The sequence below is a fragment of the Topomyia yanbarensis genome, chromosome 3 (assembly GCF_030247195.1).
Source record: "Topomyia yanbarensis strain Yona2022 chromosome 3, ASM3024719v1, whole genome shotgun sequence".
NCBI lineage: Eukaryota > Metazoa > Arthropoda > Insecta > Diptera > Culicidae > Topomyia > Topomyia yanbarensis.
The window spans coordinates 150,818,253-150,845,228 of NC_080672.1; the positions used below are offsets into that span (position 1 = coordinate 150,818,253).

At 33.7% G+C, this 26,976-nt stretch overlaps 1 protein-coding gene across 3 annotated transcripts in view; it reads left to right on the forward strand.

The window, feature by feature from the left end:
• LOC131693109 (mucin-3A-like) overlaps window positions 1-26,976 on the forward strand; it is a 273,267-nt gene that overhangs the window by 137,436 nt on the left and 108,855 nt on the right. The window contains exon 3 of one of the 3 annotated variants that reach the window (XM_058980665.1): window positions 18,220-18,245. The exons of 1 other annotated variant lie outside the window; for it this stretch is intronic. The gene's annotated coding sequence lies outside the window, so the exon portion shown is untranslated. Of the gene's footprint in view, window positions 1-18,219; window positions 18,246-20,029; window positions 20,165-26,976 lie in introns of those variants that run through there. One more of the 3 variants, XM_058980666.1, reaches the window with a different exon arrangement.

Here is a 26,976-nt window from a genome sequence, read left to right on the forward strand (position 1 = left end):
TGAACTAATTCCATTGTAAAATCTATGTTTTCACGTAAAAACATAAAAAAAAGTTACTCTAGACCCCCCGTCGGATTATTTTGATGTTGGTTTCAAATGAAAGGGGAAAGCCCATTCTTTCATATCCTGAAGTTTCAGAGATGCTGATTTTTTTTTGCATAAAGTTGTTAAAAAAGACACCCTGGCTATTTATGCATGTTTATTTTTACTTATTCACTTTTCATTTTACAACAAATATGACAACAAAAGTTAGGGTGTTTCTTAGTATTTCTTAGAAAAACTGTTTTATTCAAATAACTTTTGCGGTATTGATATAAAACTGAAGTAGTCTTCATACAACTTGAAGATTATTTTAAGGCGAATAATGTGTTTCATTGCACCACATATCAAACTATTATCGTTCATAAGTTATAAGCTCTTTTTGCTAAAAATGGGATTTTTTGGAAAACCAATATCACTCATTACGGCAGACAAAAGATATTTTTTTAATTACATGTAACTACATGAGTCAAGTCAAGTGGGCCTCGAAATTTTCGATAAAATTGTCGATTTCATGAAAAATATTTTTATATAGGGAGCATTCAATTATCTAGAGTAGTTTTCGAGAAATAAAAATTATTAAAAAATCAATTCGATATTTTTTTAGATTTTGAAAGCCCATATTTTGAACAAAAAAAGCTATTTTAACAAAATATTTATAGCAAAATTTACACTTCATGTCCCCTATTTAAAAAAACCGATTTCTTTCAAACTTTGCATACACATTCTATGTAAAAAATACCTAACCCCTACTTTGAGTTTTTGAGATAAATTTTCAATGAAGGGCGTTTTTTACACATTTTAAATAAAAATTACTATTTTTCACGTGTTTTATTTCACGCTGAAACTCTTAACCACCCCCCCCCCCCCTCCCCCTTAACCCTCAAAAAGGCAAGCTAAAATTGTGATTTCAAGAAGCATCACTTCTAAGACCTCAGTGAAAGAATCAAAAGCCCGAAAACGCTTGATCATTTGTATTTCAAATTACAAGTTCATTGAAACTGGAGAACTGTAACTAGCCGGGCCCCTAAAGCCCCTTGCTTTTTGAGGATCAATACTACGTTTTAGAACTCTCTTGCCCTTATTACGTAACGAAACCATGGTTACCGAGAATACAGAATAATCTGTATTTATAAAGATTTTTTGACAATTTTCAGACCAAAAATCTGTATGTACAGATATAAAGATATTTGCGATATACAGATTTTTGAGAAATGGTGTTACAAGAACTATTTTTAGAAATATTTTTTCAGCTTCAGTGATACTTCCTCTTTCTCTCGTTTAGCCTAGCCCTCTATATTTCAATTAACTTCACGTTTTGAGATTAGTTGCTCGCTCTGAAAGGTTAAGGTTTGCAATATACTCAGGTTTGCACCCAGCAAACGCCTTGCTGTAAAATATTATTCCATTGAGCACGACAATAAAGTTCAACTTTTTTAATGTAAAGTATCCAAACGGTTTGTATTGGCTTTTTACAAAAATGTGAACAGGTCCCTGTTTGACTAACTTAAACCACAGGAGTTAGAATCTTCGATAGCAAAAGGTTAAACGACTCAATTGATTCGATATAAATATTGACACAGATTTTTCGAAAAAGAAATATAGATGAAAAAATTTTTAGGACAAAAATACAGATTTGCTTTTTGGCAACCCCGAAAGTGGACTGAAAAGAAATTACACAGAAATGTCGACTTTTTACAAGCTATTGCAACCAATAATTTTTCTTTAAAAAAACTTTTTTTTTTTTGAGATGCTGACAAAGTTAGTCCTTGTTAAGAACTTTTTAAACAAGCTTTCTTCATTGAAAATAAAATTTTATTGGTTTTATGCTGAGCTTAAGGTATCGGTTTAACCATATTTCCACTACCTGCCAATGTACCAAGAAGATAAAAGTGTAAATACTTAGTCTGAAAGTAAAAGTAAATCTCCCTTGCTAGTTCTCAAGTTACTCAACAAGCAAACAATAAAAATCTCCACTTAATCTGCAGTTGAATAGGAGTTGCATTATTTCATAACTCTTTATCATTAACCCCTCTTCTTCTGCAAAGAAATACTGAATTCATGACCACCCTGCTCGCAGGCAAAAGTCATTATTGGTCGGAATGTAAAACCAACAACTCCAACAGAGGTACTTTCTGTAGTACTACCGCACTATAGTTGCTGTAACCGTTGGGTTGATATATAGACTACTTTTGAAATACGTTTTACTTAAAAATTCTTAAACAATAATTTGACCGACTGACTGCATCGTAATCACAAATTTTTTATAACGCTATTTTTAAGACAAATCTAAGTACAAAGTTGTTTCTCCCACAATGGCGTTAAACTTTTTCTTGGCGTTCTGATGAAGCACTTCTTCGAAATATTAAAAACAAAGTTATCTTTATGTACATCGAGCCACAAAAATGTTATGAAATATTCCACATTCAGTGCTATCTCTGCGGGCCACGGGGGTACCTCTTTGGAACGCCGTTAGCACAAGACCGTCCGGAACAACGCGGCGACACAAAAAAGAGAAACAGGGAAACTGTTTGCCCATTTCTATACACATATTCCTCTGGGGGATACAACTTTCCTGGGCTTGAAAGCAAAAACATAATAGCGTTTTGCAATGGGAAAAGGTTAATGTGCGCAGGGTAGCTCCCGCCAGCGGATTGTCCGTTACGATGAGTGCAGCTTTATTTTCCCAGCAAGTTTTAGAGATGATGACATCGCTACCGACAGATAGACCGATACCTCCGGGTAAGAACTTTATCTTTCGACTGATCCCAACTGTTTGTGAGTGGTGTAACTCGGTTGGTTGTCGTGGCAGTGTTCTGGCCCTTTCCAGCGAACGATGACAGTGCTATCACGGCAAGTTGCAAATAACCCTTCCTGCCGCATGACAGTAATGCGTTTTAGGAGAGAAGTAATGTAGGAAAAGTTTTACGAGTTGGAGATAAATTTCGGTTTTCATAATTGGGATACTCGGTTAGTAAAACGACTAGATTATTCTTATTTTAAATTCACCAGCAGTATAATCGGAGGTGGAAACAGCAACTAGAAGGAACAACTAGTTATCAATTATTTGTATTGTTGAAAAGAATGAAGGAATGTAGTGATCAAAGATTGAACTCATGACATTGATATGGCTTATTTACGTCCACAATGAACTCCACATTATCGTTCAAATACAAAGTGTCATTATAAGTAGGGATGCATGAAGTAAATTATGTGCCAATAAACCTCCAATAAATTTGTTGATTGGTGAGCTTGTTTTCAATTACCGCATTTTACGTTCGCTTCCGATTTGTATTTCTCGAATCTTTTCAAAACGTTAACAGAGTTGAAAAGTGACGTTGCTCCTTAATTAGAGGAATAGATCACCGACTGGATTGTAGAGTCTTCTAAGAGTTTATATGTAGTCTTAGGTTCTAACGTCGAAATAAAAATCGAAACCAGCTTTAGCATAAGTATGATTTGAGGAATCCCACGAAGATCTGTCCGAAAATATTCAAAATGGTAATCGACCATCTTAGATTTCGATGAAACCTTACACGCTTCACCGGTAAGGAAGACTAAACATTTTTCACAGTCAATAAGATTATTTTGACCTAAGACCAATTTTTAAAGGGCCTGAATGTTTCTACAAGTAGTATTTTTGAAAAGTTTTATTACTCTATTTTATATATCAAAACTACTTGCGAACGAGTTACAGGGAATAAATACTTCTTCACAAAAAATATATACACTGAAAAAAATGTTATGTCATTTTTCACAAAATCCAGGATTCATGTTAAAAATTTAAATTGCAAACTCTTCAATGTTTCATATTTAATCAACAAAAACCTAAAGAGAAAAGAAATATTTTGAATTTGATTACATGATGGAGAACTTATCCGTAAAAAAGTTTTTAACTACAACTTTATACATTTTTTAAGGGGGCGTCTGTTGTAAAGAGCTCAAACCGAAAGTAATTTTGCTTTGCCATTTCAAAGACAAGGCAACAATGGGTCTTTTGTGTTATGTTAAGATTTATTTATATATTCAATGTGATTTCAAATCGAAATTCTCATAACAAAAATTTTCTGAAATGTTCTCGAAATATTTTAAATTTTGTTTCCACAGCACAACTATTTTGTTTTAGTACGACCTTTTCATAAGTTTCATAGATGTTTCAAAAGTCCCATGATTTTTCCTGTAACTTTCCCTTTGACATCAAGGCGATATTGTAAATTATTTGAAAGCTACACAAGATATACCCCGATAGTACGTACCTCCGATAGTACGTACATTTTGCCTCAATAGTACGTACACCTGCCATCAATCATTCTTTCGTTTGATTTAATAAACTTCATCAAAATAGGACAAATTTTATGAAAATTCTATGAGTTTCTGCATAGTTTAGAGAAGTTGTTTGCTACTCACAGTAGTTCTTTGTTCAGTAAAGTTTTTCAAACTTTAAGTAAGTTATAAATTCATCATTGAAACCTAACAAGTATAAAAAAATCTGCAAGCTTTAGGGACGCTCTCCAAGTTTCTGGAAAATCTTTTATGTTTCGGGAGATTGCTAACTTACAAGGAGATTCTTAAAACTTCAGATAATTTGTACGACACTCAGGTTAGTTTATTAAACTTCAGAGTGAACTTCAAGGATGATATTCGAAGGACATATGGAATTTAAGAAATACTTCAGACTTTTGAGATTTCTATACTAACAATTTCTATAGAAAGCAGAGTGTTCACGATTTTCACCCATATTTTACGAACTTCGGAAAATTCTGCGAACTGAACATTTAGGAATATTGTTACAGTTTCAGTAGAATTTGTTAACGGCTATTGGTGGTTCAGTCAAGCTGTACTATCTTCAAGAAAATCCTACGATATTAAGTAAAATCAACAGAATCTCTGGAAAGTTCGCGGACTTTCAAGAATATTCTAAGGATTTAGGGGAAATTTTTTAAACATTTTGGGGTATCAGCAAATTTTATAAAATTCTATCAAGCTTAAAAAAATGCCAAGTGCATTTCATGAAACTCACAATTAACTTAAACGAAGTGTTTAAAAAAACCTACAAAATTATAAAAGTGACGAATGTCAAAAACCCTCTTCAAGTTTTGGGTATGACATGTTCCACAAACTATTAAGAATTCGTACAAACATTAAGAAAAATTGTAAAATTTCGAGACAGATTTTAGACAATTTTGAAGGTTAATTTCTAGAGCGATGATAAAACGGCTTTTGATGAACAATCTCCCAAACATGTAATGTGAGTGCTGTGTCTAGAACTTTGAAGAAGTCCTGTGAAAATTAATAAAATCCTAATAAATTTGGGGACATGCTCAAGACAATGTTACCAAATCCAAACGAACAGAACGAGACCAAGGAAATGTACGTTTCGATAGTACCGTAAACCGGGGTAACATTGGTCACTTTTCGAAATAATCATTACATATTTTTAGACGCAACACATTTTTTTCAAGCTTAATATTTTTAAACCATGTACTGATGATGCATGGAGAACAAGATTGGATGGTTTCATCTAATATCTTCCGCTTACAGCTATTTTATCAAAAATAATTTCAAGTTGAAGTCCGTTTTCGTATTCCGGGGTAACTTTGATACTCACATTAAGTTTTTGAAGTGAAATGCATGAAAGTTAAAGCACGGCCCTAATAATTGACTGACTAATAAACAATTATTTTCACTGTAACAAAACAGTAGTTTAACAATAATTTACACTTCAGTCTAATGCTATGTTACTATAAAAAATCAATAATTTTCACTGTAACAAAACAGGAGTTTAACAATAATTTACACTTCAGTCTAATGTCATGTTACAATACAAAGTCCATAAACTTTGGCATTTCTACATAAACTATCTGAAAGGGAGGTTTTCTTATGTAGGTCCGAAAAGCCGCGGGATCCTCTACTCATTTTTTCAGCTTCTTGTTTATTTATTCATTTAGAATATTTGCTTAATTTTAAATATATGAACATTGCATTTTAAATATTTATTTCTTTCAGCTTTCTTTTTATTTACTTTGTTCATTTGAAATTATTTTATATGTTTCATTCGTTTCATTCTTTGGACTAACTATGATCAGTTTATACTTTTCTTGCATGAATGATATGAAATTCATTTATCGTATTTTATTCACTGTTTTTATTTTATGCATTTTAATATTTTTTCCAGTTCATACATTTTATTCAGTTTTTTTCATTTTTATAATCTAACTACTTTTTCAGTCATTTACTTTATTCATTTCATCCTAATTATTAATTTGACAAAATTTATTTTTTCTTTTGATTTATAAATTTTCGGCGTCGTTAAATTTTTTATTTGAATCATTTAATTCATTTTGTTCTGCTTATTGTCTTCTTTCTTTATTCATTTTATCAATTCTCCTCGTTTTGTTTACTTGATTTGTTTGTACTAATTTATTCATTTTAATCATTTTATGCATATTATTTATTTTAACCATTTATTCATACGATTCATTGTACCCATTGGATTAATTTGATTCATTTGATTTATTTGATTCATTTCATTCATTTGATTCGTTGGATTCATTTGATTTGTTTAATTCATTTGATTCATATTATTCATATTATGTTCAGTCATTCTTTCATATTTATTTCATTCAGTTTGTTGATTTGAGTGAGTTTAAGTTATTCCATAATATTTTTCACGAAAAACTCCGACTTTTTATGAGTAATAAGTACCTTTTTCATATTTATATTATACTTGTGGCATCGCCGAGAGTAACTGTCTTTTTGAATATCACTTCAAAGTGAACATTTTTCTAGAGTTGATGTATTTACCTCTTGTATTAAGCATCATCAGCCGTGAGGAAAATTTGGGATGGTACATGAATGGATCACCAAGTAATCCACCTAGTAGTGAGATAATAGGTTTCACATTTATATTTACATTATACTCGTGCAATCACCGAGAGCAACTGCATTTTTAAATTGCAAATAAATAGTGAAAATTTGACTTGTTTTGCATGATTTACTTTACACTGATCATGGCACAATAATTACCAGGTTGTATGGAATGGAAATATCGCATAATATACGAAAATAATGTCACGGCACTAACCATCAGCTACTATTGCTCACAAGTTCCCTCCCTCCCTTTCTCTCTTTGTGATCGTGACAATTGACACGACACACACCCACTTGATCTATTTCTCTATCCATTTCTAAGTTCTATCTACTTGTTCTACCAATCTGAAATATTACTTAAGGCCCAATCTAATTTGAAGTGCATGGCGTAATCGTGTAGATAGTCGCGGAATATACTCGTTATTACATATTTCGTGAAAAAAGAAAATACTATATATACTATAATTAAGGAAATCCTTGGCTATCTCAGAAAAATATTTGACTTCACTGGGTAATATGGATGAAAATTTTGAAAAAGACATGCGTGTTTTATCTATTTGTATCTGAATTTTCAATGAAATATTCACATCCGGGAAAAAAAGTCTCCCAAACTCCAGGGACTCTTTCAATGGTCTTTTGCCTTTCCAAGAATTTAAACACTCATTCGGCTTATTTGAATTATTTTTTTCGTGGCGCTGATTTGTATAGAACTCATTCATCATTATCTCCGGGACGAGAATTCCGAACGAAACAATTCGCAGAATTCCGAACGAAACAATTCGACAGGTTCGCAAGACACATCTGAGGATGAGTCTCGGTAAAATTCAATTACATTTCAATTTTATTAAGTGTACTATATCGTCTATGCCCTGTAGGCTACTACTGCAAAACCAAACGTATATATGTACCACAGCCTACCAACGCGTCTACAACATACAAGCAAAATAACACCTCAAGCAAAAATATCGGGGAACAAGTTTTAGCATTTGCAATAAACCGTGCAGCCGATGGAGATGTGAAACAACAAGTCTATTAAATTTAAATCCGCCTGTCCGCCATCGTCTCCTGATTGCAGAAGTAACAACAGCAGCAATTCTATGCTGAAGAGCAGGGGTTGGCCTACAAGCAACGATGATCCTATCTAGTAGAGGATAGAAGCCCCAACGTAGAACAAGGGGTTGCCTGATGGTGCCTCTACATAATAATAGTGGACATAATTGTCAACAAGACTGCATTTGCTATCTGCGGCTCGCAAATGCCGGAGGGGATTCATGCACTGATGTGGTTACAGTATGCCCGGTTTTGAGGCAGAATTAATTCAGACCATCTCTCGCTACATTTTTAATCAACCCTTTAGGTACACGACCGCATAGTTCCATGGTTGCGAATCCTACTCGTTCCACTTCGTTACAAGTTTTTTTTACTGTCGTAAAAATACCAAAGACAACATAATTTGGCGATAAAGGGCTTGTTATGATAAAGCTGAAAGTGATTCCCAGTATAAAAGAGACAAGAACAGTTGTTAGGTTCGGAGAATGATTAATAAACACATCTTTCTCAAATTCGCACTATTACCAATAAACGTATCCGGCGCTTCGTCTTTGCACTGTACTTTGACTTGGAATGAGGAAGTTCATAGCCGACAGGATGATAGGAAATTTATGTGATTACTATAGGCAGTTCACAAAGTATCTATACCATCAGAACTGTCTCGGCAGGAGCGAACGGTCTTGTAAAGTGGAAAAGTTCTCTAGTGTATTGCGCTGAGATCTATCTGCAGACATGCAATTGGAAATTATGGCATGGGACAGGCAAAAGTTATTTGCCCATTCAGTAACTGTTCAGCAATGCATCTTGTGAAAACATGAAAAATGCATTACGTGGAGTTATCGTTACTCGGTTGAGCTTTCTGAGCATCTGAAGAATTCGCAGAAACGTGGCATAATCGAATTGTCGAGGGGGTGATTTTTCTTCAGTAGAATAAAATAAATATAGCGTTACAGACCATAACGATTGCCAGGTGATTCTTGAGATAAGGATACAATCCTATGTAGGAATCAAATGCCAACACCGCTGCTTGCGGGCGCAGCCTCGGAATCTAATGCCAAATCATATAAATACGAATCAAGCATATAGGGCATCAGTGCCCCAATCTTTCCTAGCACCTCTATTCATCCCTCCCATCTGAACACATTAGTTAGAGAAATGTCTGCTATATCTGATCAATGCATTAGGGGGGTGCGTTGTACTCGACTTTTCACTTCGCTCAAACGCGTGTTTTTTTTTTATTTTCCAGGCTAGATTTTTCATTACATTACTTTTTAGGACAGAAGCAAAGACGTTAAAACCTATTTAAGTGGGATCCAGTGACTGTTAGCCGAGTTATCAACAAAATAGTGTGACATCCTGACTAATGAGAAATAAGGACACGTCTTCCCTATTAAAAAATTTGGATATTTTCACTTTCGTGATTAGCAATTGTTTCATCTATTTAACAAGACTAATAAAATAAAAACGAACTCATGTTAAGTTTTTTTTTGAACGAGGGAAACGTACCGCATAAAAAATGCATAGAAATGCATAATAGCTTTGAAAATTCGCTTGAAAACCTGATTAACATTTTGAAATTTTGATAAAAATAAACGCATTAAGAAAAGAAAGTTGCGATATAATCCACCCAGCAGTAAGATGAGACATTTCTTACACATATCATTGTTGGATCATTAGTTTGCAGAACTCATGCGAAGTACGGACGCAACTAGAAGTGTAATGAAAACAATTTCTAGTCCTGCACGAACTAAACCTCGAATAAACTGAATAAGTTATAAAAAATCGATCAAACGAACAAAATAAACAAGTAAAGCAAAAAATGAAATAAAATGTTTTTAAATTCATAAAATGAGTAAAATGATTAGAATAAATCAACATAAAAAAATACATAAACCAAGACTAGCTCATTCAATAAAAAATTGGATAATATTTGAAAATAAGTATAAAATAGATGGAATGAATTAAATTGACTCAAACTAACATATTGAATGAAATAAATACAAGGAATGACTGAACATGAAATAAATAAAACTGAAGAAATAAACAAAATGAATCAAATGCATAGTATGCATCAAATGAATCAAATATATCAAATGAAACGAAAGAATCGAATGAATCAAATTATCAAATGAATTTAATGAATCCAGTGATGTAATCAAATGAATCGAAAGAATCGAATGAATCAAATGAATCAAATTATTAAATGAATCAAATGAATTTAATGAATCCAGTGAATGCAATGAATCCATTGAAAAAATGAATGAAATGAATTGCAATGAATTGCAACGAATTGCAATGAATGGAATGGATTCCAATGAATTGCAATGAATGCAATGAATTGCAATGAATTGCAATGAATTGCAATGAATCGCAATGAATGCAATGAATGTAATGAATTACAATGAATTGCAATGAATGCAATTCATTGCAATTCATTGCAATTCATTGCAATTCATTGCAATTCATTGCAATTCATTGCAATTCATTGCAATTCATTGCAATTCATTGCAATTCATTGCAATTCATTGCAATTCATTGCAATTCATTGCAATTCATTGCAATTCATTGCAATTCATTGCAATTCATTGCAATTCATTGCAATTCATTGCAATTCATTGCAATTCATTGCAATTCATTGCAATTCATTGCAATTCATTGCAATTCATTGCAATTCATTGCAATTCATTGCAATTCATTGCAATTCATTGCAATTCATTGCAATTCATTGCAATTCATTGCAATTCATTGCAATTCATTGCAATTCATTGCAATTCATTGCAATTCATTGCAATTCATTGCAATTCATTGCAATTCATTGCAATTTATTTCATTCATTTTTTCAATGGATTCATTGCATTCACTGGATTCATTAAATTCATTTGATTCATTTAATAATAAAACCTTGTATTTTTCTCGTTTCATCTGAAATCGTCGACGCTGACACTCTTTAAATGTAGTTTGCATTTCCACAATCACATTGAATATAACCATCTAATGTATCACAGTTTGGATAAATGAGAAAGGCACAATCGCACCACCAGATGGATTATAAAAGATTTTTTTTTCAAGATGTTGCAAAGCTAATCTGTAGCGATTCTTAGTAGTTAACCGAAAAGAAATGTCATCTGACCACGAAATTGCTTTTATTATTATCACAGGTTTTCAAGCATTAGTATTTTATAACAATCAAATTCCTTAGAGAATATTCAGCAGCGGAGTCTTTAATACAGAAATTATGACTAGAACAAAGCAAACCCACATCCCCAGCAGAGAGTTTTGATTTATTATTTCGAACAGTTTGGTTTCGAACTTAAAAACTGGTATATGCTCTATGCTTTTCCCCTAAGGAGAAAAAATTGGTGATCACCAAAATTTCTCGCTATGCTGCCGTTCTCTGTGTTGTTTTATTTGAAACACGTTCAGAACTGTGTTCTGAATATGTAAAGAGTATTCAGCACATACACTCTGGTTCGATAGATGGTGGAAAATTATTTCAAATCAAATAACGACTCAATGACACGTTTCAGTTTTAGGCGTATAATTTTGACAATTCCAAAAAACGGAAAATTTTAAATCAAGAACTTAATCTCCACAGCAGCAGGACGAGCGGCCCAATTAACAATTTTGTTTTGTTTGAAGTTTCATAGCGCTCAATACAACTAATGTTTAAAACACTCCATGCATACCTCATGGTTTTAACGTCTTCCTACAGGCCGCTAAAAAATCGGGTCATATCAGTAGAACTTGATATGCAAACCACCAAATTTCGAAGAAGGATTGTAAGTGTCAATAGAATTGTAGTACTATCCAGAAGGGTGGCGTGTGGTTTCAGCGTGAAAAAATAAACTTTTTTGGAAATTTCTTACAAATTTGGGTGAAGCGAATTAAACGAAACTTTTGTGCATTGTAATGTATCATTTGAATAACAATCTGTAATTTTTTCATTCCGAAAATTCGACAAGCGATTTGGTGACGAAGCTTTCGGGAACATCTCTGGAAAAAACACGAATTGCGGTGTAAACTGCCATTCAAAAACTACTTAACCGATTTATTTCAAATTTTGCTCGCGCATTCTATGTATAAAAATGCCTAATCCCTTTGTTGAGTTTTCGAGATAATTTTCATTCATTGCAATTCATTGCAATTCATTGCAATTCATTGCAATTCATTGCAATTCATTGCAATTCATTGCAATTCATTGCAATTCATCGCAATTCATTGCAATTCATTGCAATTCATTGCAATTCATTGCAATTCATTGCAATTCATTGCAATTCATTGCAATTCATTGCAATTCATTGCAATTCATTGCAATTCATTGCAATTCATTGCAATTCATTGCAATTCATTGCAATTCATTGCAATTCATTGCAATTCATTGCAATTCATTGCAATTCATTGCAATTCATTACAATCCATTGCAATTCATTGCAATCCATTGCAATTCATTGCAATTCATTGCAATTCATTGCAATTCATTGCAATTCATTGCAATTCATTGCATTCATTGCAATTCATTGCAATTCATTGCAATTCATTCCAATGAATTGCAATTCATTGTAATTCATTCCAATGAATTGCAATTCATTGCAATTCGTTGCAATTCATTGCAATTCATTGCAATTTATTTCATTCATTTTTTCAATGGATTCATTGCATTCACTGGATTCATTAAATTCATTTGATTCATTTAATAATAAAACCTTGTATTTTTCTCGTTTCATCTGAAATCGTCGACGCTGACACTCTTTAAATGTAGTTTGCATTTCCACAATCACATTGAATAGGGTAGAAGTATCATTCTTCGCCCCCTCCCTAATTTTCGCCCCCCTTGCAAAACAATTACAAATAATTCTATCTGCTTTACGATCTGGACCTCCGCTTGCGACTATTATTGAAAAACAAACCAAGTCGAATAAAATGTGAAAACTGCCCTATTTTAAACAAAAATATTTCATAACGTATTTTTAATCGTAAATAAAGTAGTACCTGTAGAGCACTTATTTTCCTGAAAACTTAAAATGGTGACAATTTTTTATCGCGGGGAAAGTTATATAAATGTTGTGAGTAAGCGTTAGAATATTCAATAGTAATGTTTTTCAGCATTGCAGGAATACATGTCAACGCACGTCCGCGATTATTACCTTTATTCAATTAAGTTTGAACAATTTTAAAACGTGGCGAAAATTAACGCAAGATGAAACTCAATTCTAATCTTCGCCCCTGGCGAAATCCCATATAGCGTTCTTTTCTTCGTATGGGTTTCTATCTTCGCCCCGTTCCACAGTGGTCCCAAAGTAGACTATTGATTTTAGCTAAGTGATGTCTTTAAGGAAATTTCTTGAAATAAAACGCTCTTTCTTTCAATCACATCGGATCGTTGACTAATAGTGAGTTACGAAATTTATTTTCTTCAACAATTCAGATAGAAAAATACTCACTTCAATTAAGTTTTACAAAAACTTACCAAGAAGATTTCTTTCGGAAACTCTTGGTTTTCGAGATACAGGGCGTTGTTTGTGAAAGGCCCCTCAAAAACAGTTTTTTTATCATAACTTCGATTAAGGAGCTTCAAGCGATTTCTGATGTTCTAGAAAGTAATATAGACGGCTAAAATAGACAATTTTCTAAAATACCATAACCTGTTTTCGCTTCGCTTTTCGCTATTTACAGAGCTATTCACTATTTCTAAGGTCAACATCTCTAAACCAAGTAAAAACGGATAAACTACTTGGTATCTAAACGAAAGTACCTTTTTTTATATACTGGAAAAATAAGAGCGCCCCAAGACTGCTCTCTACCTATTCAGTTGCAGTGAAGATAATCAGATTCTGCAATCTATCTTTGAATCCAGCGCAGTTATTTTCGATTTCTAAAATATGTTATTAACAATTCAATTAAATTATATCAATAATAATTAGAAAACCTTTTACAAACGTAATGTTTGGTGTTTTACGAATGCGATTCTAAACAGCACCGAGCAGGTTTCTAGGCTCTCTCTGTAAGGAAGACAAAACCTATCAAAATACAACCTCTCCATACATTTTTTTAATAGTTTAAAGAGAAAAAAGCCAAACATTAATTCGTTTGGAAAGCCTTATTGAAAACATATACAACGGAGTTTCTGTCTGTGATTAAGGGGTTTTATATATTAAGGTGCAGGACAAAAGGGAAAAAATTTGAAATTTTATGAAGGTATATAGCCATATTTATATCAAATACTTATTATACGTTTAGCGTAGTACAATGTCTAATTTGCAAAACCCACTTGTGAACATGATTAAATATTAATAGGGTGGATGCTCCTATAGTTGAGGTGTACCAATAGTTTTAGTAGTGGGTTATACGCCTAGCTAAGGTACCAACCATCAACAAATATTTTTTTATCGATTCATCGCACTAAAATTATGCAACAATAAAACTGTTATCCTTGAAATTTGCTCAAAAAATTGTTGAAAAAAATTATGTTCTTTGAATTTTAAATAGGTGCTACCCTGCACCTATAGTTGATATAGTGTACCTATAGTTGCAAGTCCCATAAGAAATCAATGGGATTTGCAACAATAGGACCAGAAATTAGCGATTGCACCACTATTAGTACATCTTTATATTTTTCCTATGAAGTAGGGATCGAAAGCTTTCGTTTAATGCATTAACATTGCCCATAGGTCTACTCATCGATTTTAGCAGAAGTTTTCCTTACATCCACCCTAATTGTCGAAGTTATAACCATTTCCACAAAAGCGCGTTTTTCTCTAAGAGATTTACCGTGACTACGATTGCTGTATAACAGCTCAATTGAAAACATAAAAACAAAAATAATCATGGTGTCCTTGAACTATACATTGTAATTTTTTTATTTTTGCGAACGGGTACGATTTTTCCAAAATATCCACTATTTTTCTATTATCACTGAGAATTTTTTTTAAGAAATTCATAACATTGATATGAAAACTTTGACGAAAAAATGGAATCATTCAAGGACACGACAGTTAAATTATAAACAATTAAAAAAAGAAATTTGACATCGGTTGAAAACATTTTCGGCAGTCGTAGTCACAGCAAAGACGTTTTTGGAAAAACATGATTTCGAGATAATCACGTGCAAAGTTTCTAGTATATACCCGGGACCTCATTAGGGAATAGTGAATACGCTATAATGTTGGTTCTACTGCTTGGATATTTATAATAATTTGGGCAAACATTCTTAAGAACTTTATACTGCCGCTCTACGTATAATTGTCTCATGTGTATTGGGAATTCCATTGCACATGGAGTATTTTGGCGTATAATGATAAGAAAGATAAAAGAATAGTTATTGTTTCGATTTTTGGATGTACACATATATCCTTTTAATTTAAGTCAGCATCTGTAGTCATTTTGGGCATATTCGAAATATTTGAACGAAATTGAAATTGTTGCTCCAAGTCAACTACCAAAAAATATATCTGTTTCATTCATGATTTACATAAAGAATATCAGTTGATAATTCCAAAATGATTTTTAAAACATATGCTTGACATATTAATTTATGTATCCATTGCATCTGCTGCAAAACCGGAAGCAAATAAATTTTTAATCCTGTGCCAATACGAAAATGTAGTGAGAAGCCTTGGGGTGTCTTGATTTTTCTAGCATTTAGAGTATTTTTCTAGTAGTGCCATTTAGTTAACGAATGGTTTGTTCGTTTTTGCACGTTGCTATTCTCGTTCGTTGGCGCGTACATCGCCTTCCTTGTTCGCGCGAAATATCGAGAACACTCTTATGGCATATTCGTTTTTGACAGTGCACTACACCGGTGTAGTCGGTGCTACACTCATTCAAACTTGGGTGTAATCAGTCTATCTCTTTCTTTGCACTACACCATTGTAGCACCAAGAAAAAACGAAAACGCCATTAGTAGTCCATGCTCTTCGTGCATCCACACTCGCGTGTGCTCTTCAACGCATTTCTCGCTTGCGAGATAACAAAGCACACGAGACTTTGCAAGAAAAGCTTCCTGGATATGCCCTACATACTAGATGAAAGCTTGGGTTTCTCGCGAGCATTCCCGCTCGAGATTTTACTTAACCCGGGCGCGAACGATAAAGAGCGCTAGGCATGCTATTCGTACACGCTCGCGAACGAACGGACTTGGAGTGCTTCTCGCTCGTTTCGCAACACAACATAACAAGACTATAAATACAAGAGCTTGTAAGTAAACGTATTATTTGTTTAATAGTTAGTTTTTGAAAATATAATCAGGATTTGTCTAATCTTTTCTCGATTACCAATTCTGTGATATTGTAGCATGATAAAAGTCGTGAAATTGTGCGTGGGCGCACGGGGGCGAAAGAATAGAGCAAGAGGGTGGCGAAGATTAAATTTAGGGGGACGAAAATTGAAACACGTCTTGATTTAGAATTATGTTATTTTTTCGTTAATTTATTGTTTTAAATCACTTTTATTCAGTATTATTGGATATTATATGATACGTGATGAGAATGATAAAATAAAATTAGTTAGAGCAATTCAAAATTGTTGAAATTCAAAGTTTTTCCGCAAACAAATGCTTTAGGGGGGCGAATTATAGTTCATTTACCCTATAACCATCTAATGTATCACAGTTTGGATAAATGAGAAAGGCACAATCGCACCACCAGATGGATTATAAAAGATTTTTTTTTCAAGATGTTGCAAAGCTAATCTGTAGCGATTCTTAGTAGTTAACCGAAAAGAAATGTCATCTGACCACGAAATTGCTTTTATTATTATCACAGGTTTTCAAGCATTAGTATTTTATAACAATCAAATTCCTTAGAGAATATTCAGCAGCGGAGTCTTTAATACAGAAATTATGACTAGAACAAAGCAAACCCACATCCCCAGCAGAGAGTTTTGATTTATTATTTCGAACAGTTTGGTTTCGAACTTAAAAACTGGTATATGCTCTATGCTTTTCCCCTAAGGAGAAAAATTTGGTGATCACCAAAATTTCTCGCTATGCTGCCGTTCTCTGTGTTGTTTTATTTGAAACACGTTCAGAACTGTGTTCTGAATATGTAAAGAGTATTCAGCACATACACTCTGGTTCGATAGATGGTGGAAAATTATTTCAAATCAAATAACGACTCAATGACACGTTTCAGTTTTAGGCGTATAATTTTGACAATTCCAAAAAACGGAAAATTTTAAATCAAGAACTTAATCTCCACAGCAGCAGGACGAGCGGCCCAATTAACAATTTTGTTTTGTTTGAAGTTTCATAGCGCTCAATACAACTAATGTTTAAAACACTCCATGCATACCTCATGGTTTTAACGTCTTCCTACAGGCCGCTAAAAAATCGGGTCATATCAGTAGAACTTGATATGCAAACCACCAAATTTCGAAGAAGGATTGTAAGTGTCAATAGAATTGTAGTACTATCCAGAAGGGTGGCGTGTGGTTTCAGCGTGAAAAAATAAACTTTTTTGCAAATTTCTTACAAATTTGGGTGAAGCGAATTAAACGAAACTTTTGTGCATTGTAATGTATCATTTGAATAACATTCTGTAATTTTTTCATTCCGAAAATTCGACAAGCGATTTGGTGACGAAGCTTTCGGGAACATCTCTGGAAAAAACACGATTTGCGGTGTAAACTGCCATTCAAAAACTACTTAACCGATTTATTTCAAATTTTGCTCGCGCATTCTATGTATAAAAATGCCTAATCCCTTTGTTGAGTTTTCGAGATAATTTTTCGATTAAGGGGGCTTTTTACTCATCAGATGACGGAATTTTTAATGAAAGGTAGCAATTTTTATTTAAAATGAGTAAAAAGCACCCTTAGTTGAAAAAAACTCAAAAACTCTACGTAGGAGTGAGTTAGGTATTTTTTACATAGAATGTGCATGCAAAATTTAAAAAAAATCAGTTAAGTAGTTTTTGAATGGCAGATAACACTGCAAATAGTGTTTTTTTTTCCAGAGACATTCTACAAATAAACTTAATCACCGAGTCGCTTGGCGATATTTTTGCATGAAAAAATTACAGAATATTATTGAACATACATTACAATACACAAAAGTTTTGGTCAATTCGCTTCACCCAAAGTTCTAAACAGAATTCGCAAAAAGCGTTTTTTTCTTGCTGAAACCCTTTGTTAACACCCCCCTCCCCCACCCCACAATCGTTAAACTAACATTTTTGTGCTTGTCAACTGATTCATTAAAAAATTAGAGTATAGTATCAATATTAATAAAAAAAGTGTTCTTCAACATTTTTTTTTCTTTCGCAGATTTCGGTTTTTTAAAATAAAACATGGTAAGTGAATATATAATAATAATTCAAGCCAAACATAATAAAATCAACGGGTTCGATGGTGCCTTCTTAAGACCAAGATAAAACAATGGTAAACACGTCAAGCATTTCAATTGTTACTTGGGGGTATTTTTTATTTTGATTATAGAAACTTTCACCTTAGAGTCATTCGCCTCTCTTTTGGAAAAATCTCTAACCCTATGTGCTGCGTTGGGGGTGTTGTTTTGGGTTTAAAATTCAAGCCACATCATGTCTTAAGCGTCATTGGACTCAAAAATAATTTTCCCTAGTTTATCCAGTCTGAGTAACTATACTACTCTATGTTTTTGATACACAGTTCTAATAGTGTTTTTAATTAAGTAACAAATAGAACAGCGCTGCATACCAATTAAAATTTTGGAACAAAATTGTTTGAAAGTATAAAACAAAACACACACAGCGAATGGATACTAATTCTCGGCTTGGGAAAAATGTCTCGGTTTTTTTCGACCTGTGGTATGATAAAAAACACCAGCGGCGGTGCACGCATCTATGTCATGAGATTTGATAATGGGATCGTATAATACACATCTTTAGGGCTGTACAAAATCTGGACTCTTAAAAACACATGAATCTGTTGATATATTCTCCCAAAAAATTAAATATTTCTCACAGATTAAGATGTATGTCCACTCTATCTGAAAATACATAGTTCGTCAATATGTAAATAACACTTTCGAAAATAGCATCGAAAGAAGTGTGTACTACGAAAGTTATTATGTGCAGTCTAAACGAACATCAGGGATAGCCAATCTAGCTACTTTGTTCTACAATGTTTGTTATTTTTCTTTTGTTGTTACCTGCTGTTGGCCCTTAGACTGCCCTCCGAAGTAACATTTGTGGTTTTATAGCATACTACAAGTGCAATCTAAGTTTTAAAAGCGGTTTGAAGAGTGCCTTAAAACCTGTATTGTTACTAGGGGTAGGACGTAGCTCCGGGCCGTTTGGTGAATATGGCTCTTTCAGTGCAATATAGACTTTATTTGCTTCCAAATATGCAAAACATCACTGACCTGGCGTAGTCTGTGATCATGCACAATTTCAACCAAAATTACATGTTGTCATCTAGACTACTGCGACTGTGCCTGTTTCCGACAATTTCTCGGCACTCACTCAGTCGATTTTCCTTCGGTACGGACTATAAATGTAAAACGATGAGGTTACCCAGTTTCTGCACATCCTCACGCTCGTGTCCATGTTAGTTGGTGAGAAGCTAAGAACATCTGTGCATAGGAAAAATAAGTCCAATCTCAATAAATCAATCATCTTCTACTTTGCCAAAGCAACTCTGTTGAATTAAAATACATTTTCTCAACTGGTCGTCAAATGCAGCGAGTTTTCCTGTTTGTCTGTTGAGGATGCCGTACTGCTCAGAGCGCGACGCTACTAGTCACTTGTTTGCCTTTTAATTAACAACATTCGATTGCAATTCAATAGATACGTTTTTCCTGTTTAAATATAACTAAAAGCTAATTTTCAATAATTTTAATGGAACCAATTAATCAGTATCTAAATGTGTTATAGTACAATCCCTGGCCATATTATTATACTCAAGGGGTTATATACAAAATAGTGGCGAAAAAGTGAGCTAAGTACGAGATTTTTTTAAAGCGTTTTATGCATTTTTTTTGAAAAAGTAAAAGAAAACTCGTTGGTAGTGCTCTCGAAGTTCGAAAAAACAAGTTGAATTAAAAAATATATTGAAGGTTGGCGGAGTTATGGCCCATCCCCCGTAGCGAGTCTTTTGGCAGAGGGTTGCGGTGATCGCTCTACAAGCCGAACCACTCAACTGAATTCAAAAAAGTAAAAAGATTATTGAAGAAAAATGTATTGTGGTTTTTCAAAGCAGCGTGTACTCAGTGCACTAACGCGACTGCCGGAAGGTAATATTCTCTTATTAACGTTAAAATTCTTTAGTGAGACAATTATGCTTGGAATAGTGATCCAAAACTAGCCAAATCAAAGCATGCTTGTCCCAGTGCGGTGCGCACATTAGTCAACCTAGTAATGTTCGGGGCCCAACCTGGAGCAATGACGTTTTTGCTTGTCAGCCAAGAAATATAAACAGGTTAGTTGCTTCAAAAACACGATTTCAATAGAACTGAGTTTGGTTCACGCAAAGTTCGAGCCTTATTGCTTTTTTGGGTTAGAACCTAACCCGCTTTTCAATTCAAAGCCCCCAACCTAAGTTCAAAGCTGGATTTAATTGGTAACACTTTGTTTTAAAATAGACTCAATTTCAGTATCAACTGTAAACGACTTCAGTGTAAGTGCATACGTTGTACATAGTGGCATCGCTAGACTTCTAAAAGTTTTTCGAAAAGAAGACAAATTGTGCATTGGAATATAATACCATAATTTTGCTTTCCTTTAAGTTCTTGGAAACAATATTTTTATGTTCCTTTAACACGTATTTCGTTGATTTTACGATGCAGATATGCAGGGATACTTTCACGATGGGACAAAATGACATAATTTTTTTTCAAATTTTCAAGGTGAGCTCTAATATTTGAAATGTTGACATGAAAATATATCATATAAAATATATCGATAAAATACGACGAGGGACAGATATGCTTGGAACGGCAGTTTTGATGTTCTTCGATTTTGATGAAAATTTCAGTGTTTGTTTGTGTATGTGCTGGATGGGCTTTGGTCAAATATTAAATTCCTACTTTTATCATAGAGGTTTAAACCTTGGGGTCATTCGCCTCTTTTCGGGTTAGAGAAATCTCTTTTGGAAAAATCTCTAACCCTATGTGCGGGGTTGGCAACCGAACCTAGGCGAGCTGCGTACAAGGCAATCGATTTACCAACTACGCTATGCCCGTTCCCCAAATTCCTACTTTGCGAAACCTGGTAAAACGGGCATTAGAATTGGTTCGAAGAAATAGCTCGAAATTTTAACTCTATTTAGTTTTTCTTAAAGAGTTTTAGATGGGATTAGAAATAGGAGATAGCTTTTCGATTTGTAATCGATACATTGAAAAATATTCATATATTACTGTAAAAAATGACATTTTTAAAAACCGCATATCTCTTTGTAACATCCTTACTGAGCGTAGATTTGTAGATTAGAGTAATCTTAAGTCTATAAGCTTCAGGTAATAACTTTTTGGGGTATCTTGAAATAAAAGGGAAATATTAATTTTTTTCAGTAAAATTCTTATTTTCAAAATATAATATATCTTTCTAACTCATTTTTATTTACAGTGAATTTCATTTTAAGACCATTCTACCCCATTTCATTTCGCAGTCCATTCTACCTCAATTTAATGTATTAAAGTCATATTTTTCGTCCAAAAAAATGGGGTTCAGTACGATTGAAAGATTTCTTGTACATTTATTGCTTGACAGATTTAATTCAGACAAACAAAGCTTCACACTATTCCATCAAGAGATGTTAAAACATTAACAAATATCGTTGAACAATTTCGAAGCTTAATAAATGTTGAATTACGATGTTATGAGCTTTTTATTCTATTTGATAATAATTGCACTGTGTTGGAATTTTATTACATTGTACCTTTTTTATGTTTTTGTGTGTTACATTGCTGCCATTCATGATCGCACATGGCGAATCTTCAAAAAACTACAGACTTATTTCTAGGAGTAAGAAAATAGGAGTTCTGTAGAGGAATAACACAATAAAACGACGAATATAAAGTTATAGTTCTATTTCATAGTTGAGTATAAAAATAGGGCCAGGGACTGTAGGTATGAAGGAAAATGTTATTTCAAAATTGCATGGACTTACCTCCTGGCACTCAGCCAACACATTCGCTGTACTATAAATATCAAAAAAAAACATCATTCAGCTCTTGAGTGCACGGATGCTTACGATTGCCATTTTCTTGAATGGAAGTGCGCGCAATTTAGATTTTCACCGCATGAATTTCCATTGGCGAGTCTGTAAATCATGGCACCGACCGCCCCGAGGCAGAACCAAAAGGAAATGAATGAAAATGGATGAGTGTTTCTCCTCGTGCCGTGTTACCAGATGGAACGAAGCGAGGAATGGCGGTGGTACATTAGCTAGACCTCGTGCACCTGATCTCAATAGCAGTCTGAGACGCACATTCTGCGATAAATTTTCCACTTTTTGAAAATGTCCGTTTGATTCGTTTCAAAGCGAGTGGATGCTTATTCTGCACTGGGATTCGCATGCACGCTTCGTCAAACGATACCAGTGGCGATGATATGTAAATTACTGTAAAGCTACATAAATTACGCTAGTTGACAGTATTTCTGAACTCAATAAGCTAGTGGTAGTTTTTAATGTAAAATGGTTTGCTGAATTCGAAAATGAAGTAAAAAATTTACAGTGGAGCAGTTTTCGAATTAAGGCATAAAAAATTAAAGAAATTTTTTCGTTTGGTCAAGATTTTGGGCAAAATAAAGCAATTTTAAAAATAATTCTTTCGAGGAAACTTAAACCCTGTTAATAGCCAATAAAAGTAAGCACTTACTAGTTCAAATCGGATGAAAACTGATAATGTTATTCAATTATTCGTAGAATGGGAATATTGGAGTTTCTCTGGGTCAACTAATTAAACTCTTTCGATCCCTATTTTTTCTAGGGCTTTTTACATAATATATGAAGAGTTCTCTGTTAGAACTCTGTAAAACACATAAAATGAAAAAAAAAAATGAGAGAATTGGATTTGGGATGATCTTCGATCACGTTTATCCAGATGATTCAAAACTTCTGATAACATTAATTTCAAGTTCAGTAAAGTGATGTCATCAAAAAATTAGTTATAAAAATTATTATAATATTTACCCGTGTCATACAGAATTGTATATATACTAAATTCGTTGAAAAACGCACGGTCCACAACTCGCTTATATACATATCGATTACAATCGACAGCGCAAAAAATTAAATGCTCTCTCTAGCTCTCTTCACGAATGATGGCTTATTCCCCTACTTTGTCACGTTTTACTAACTACTAACCATTTCTTTTACGTTATTAAAACGACTTGATGTGTGTAGTTTGAAATGATATTGGATTCACATAGGCTTCTTCGAAGGACCGATTTTACTGTACTGTACTTTTTCAAATCATCCTGAAGTTCAAGTTCAAACCTGAATCTATTAGTTTTACAATACTTGGCTATGTAATAATATATAAAGAGTAAGTTTTAACTTTTTTTTTCAAGTGGAATATTTTAACAACTGAGTTGACGTACGATTCAAAATCTTTCTTTTATTACTTCAGTTTTCTTTGCGATTTCGTCATACAAAAATATACGCATGAAAACGTTTCCAAATTTAGGAATTTTGAATAAAAAATGACCGTTTGGTCAAGCAAACTTTTCGCAGGTTGCTGTCAAAACATTATCTTTTCAGACGTGGATAATGATTTGTTCAATGGGTATTAATGACGCTGAATCCCTCTGGATAATGACTCGCCATCTCTATAGTTTATTTACCATTTATCTGTCAGTGTCATTCCAATCAAGCACAAGAACTTTATATGGCCCTCGTTCGAGAAGGATTCAAAAAGATTTTCTTCGGATTGAGCGCCTTTGACAGGCTCGATAAGAGTAATACTGACAGATAAATGGTAAACAAACAATAGATATGGCGAGTCTTTATCCAGAGGGACTCAGCGTATTTAGTGGATATTTAAACAACAAAACTGCCCAAATGTGAGGAGCACCCAGAACAGATCCTAGAGGCCCCAACATGCTAAAATAGTGACTGTGCTATGGGTATCCGGGGTTCAGTTGTCTTCATAAATTATATTGGAGATAACGTCAGCATCACTGCTGAGCAATATCGAGACATTGTCGAGAGCTTATTGCAGCCAAATGTTTTTCCACAAGATTTGGAAGATCTTTGGTTTAAACAAGATGGGTAATAAGCCATACGGGTTTTGCAGTGATCAATTTATTGAATACGAGGTTTCGATAGACGAATTCTATCGAAAAACTACAAGAGGCAGCCCTATGGGATAGCACGAGTTTTGACGTAGGACTACTCTATTTAATGTGAACTTGGATGTAACGCCCAACTCCTACTTAGCAGAAGGCAAAGGACTCTTCACATTTCCTGATTCGCTTTAGAATACCTATCCGTCTTTCAATTTCATTGTTTTCGAAAATAGCCTACAAAATCGATACAGTGAAATGGGTATTGCAAAACGTAGTCGCGGTTGACTAAAATTAGTTAAGAACTTTAAATTGCAAGTCGTACGCTACCAAAATAAACAAAAAGCTGTTTTAATCCACCTAGTGGTGCGTCAGAAATCCTTTATCTTATTTTGGTATGCGGAGTGGATAAAGGGAATGTCGATGGTTCTAGGGGGCGGTTGGGCGTTTTATGATGATGAGAGGTAAATAGATAAGGAAGGGGAGATTACCGATACAACACCCAACTGCTTATTATACCTTCCATTTGAGACATATATAAATGGAGGGTAATATATTCAAAGAATGTTTCAAGAAAGTTCATAAAAATCGGTAAAGAATTCGCTGAGAAATAGATGCGGCATTAACTTAGGAATTTGGTAAATTCCCCGGGAGCCTCAAGAACCGTCATAGGTGACCAGTGTGATCAAAGCTACTTCTATTGGTCATTCGTGATCTAGACCTGTAAATCGAAGTAATGTAGCATACATTCTAATATGTATTGCATCATTTGGCCATCATGGTGGTACCTGTTTATATGGGAATTTGCTGTGTGACCGCAAACTCAGCAATCACTGAGAAACTTGTGTGAGTTTAAATGACACACACAGACATTTTCCGATATCGACGATTAAGAATCATGCTAAAAAGATTGTGTAAAAAATTGGGAGTGGATATCAAAATACTTTGCGAGATATTACAATTACAAACTTAAAACAAGGCAATTTTACACTGAACGCTCAGTGATAGGCCTGTTATAATTGAAATATCTTGTAAAATACTGCGAGTTCCATTCTGAAATTTTCACACAATCTTCTCGATATAATTATAAATTATTTGAAAAAGCTAAAAAAACAATTTTTTTTTGGCTCGGCTCAAAAAAAATTATTTGTTTCTTATATTTGCAGAATACATAAATAACATAACAAAAACAAATATTTCAAAAAAATTTCCGGTGAGGTCATGTGAAAACGCAACTTTTATTATTTAATGCTATTTTCCACTAATCTTTTAGTTTCTAAGTTATCAGGGATTGAAAAATGTTCAATTTTATCAAATTTATGAAATTTAATGAAATATTTGATAATGTTCCAAAACTCATAACTTAATAAACTTATCAAATTCAGCCAAAGCTTTAAATTCGTGTCAAAAATTTTCAGCAAAAAAAAATGAGGGAGCCTTGTTTTAAGTTTATAATTGCAATACTGCGCAAAGTAATTTGATATTCACTCCCAATTTTTTACACAATTTTTTACATTTCTTACAAAAGAAATGTATAGGATTCGCTCAAACTTTGAAAACTTTTTCCGAGGCACGGAGGGCCGAGTCTTATATACCAATCGACTCAGCTCGACAAATTGAGACAATGTCTGTATGTGTGTGTATATGTGTCTATGTATGTATGTAAAAAATGTCATGTAATTATCTCAGCAATGGCTGAACCGATATTAATGAAATAAGTTTCAAATGAAAGGCCTAACGTTCCCATTTGACACTATTATTTTTGATTTTCGATATGTTGTTTACTTTCTGAGATATGGACGATTTTGTCAAAACGCGGCAGGTTTTTTGCAAAAAACTTTCGAACAACACAATATTGTCCCACAAACTGCACATAAATAGAAAGCTTGTAAAAATACCTTTCTAACAAGCAATAGACTGTCAAAATCCGTGCACGAGCGGCGGAGACATTAAACATTTTGTATTTTTAGTCCTCGCTTACCAATTTCCACTAATTAAAAAGGAGATTGTTTCATATAGAGTATTGCTTTACTGGTGTTTTAGGGGCTAAACCGATTTTGAATATCGGGGTATGAAAACACATCTACGTGATTCAAGGAATTCGATGTTGAGAACATTTTGTGAATTACCTTTATAATAAATGAACTGTTTTTCAAAAATCAATATATAAGTTCACTTCAAAGACAAAATAATGTGTTGATAAAGAAACAGTGCGTTCTAGTATTTATTCCTTGGATTAGGCATTGCGTTCAATCATGAGGTATATGTTGGGCGGTGTATCAATACACAGATCAACAAGTAATTCACCTAGTAGTGAGATAAAAGATTTCTAATATAATTATACTTGTGGCGTCACCGAAAGAAACTGTATGTTTGAAGCCCAAAAATCTAGCGAAAATTTAGCTCTTTTGCAAGATTTAGGTTATACTGGTTATGGCGCAAAAATTACTACTTACATTATTTATGATAAGAATGTAAGAAATCAATATATCATAATAATATGCCTATAAAAATAATGTCACTCCATTAACCATCATTTGCCATTCCTCACACGCCCCCCCCCCCAATTCTTTCTCCATCTCTCTCTCTCTCTCTCTCTCTCTCTCTCTCTCTCTCTCTCTCTCTCTCTTTCTCTCTCTGACTCTCTTCTATCGCATCTATCTAGCTATTTCTGTATCCATTTCTAAGTTGCGTGATAAGATCTTCTGCCAATCTGAAATATTTATTAATTGTAATTGCGAAGGTTTGAGAAAACAAAACTATTTTTTGTCTGCTGCTACATCAACTCAACTTTAATTCAATTGTATTCAAAGCCTGT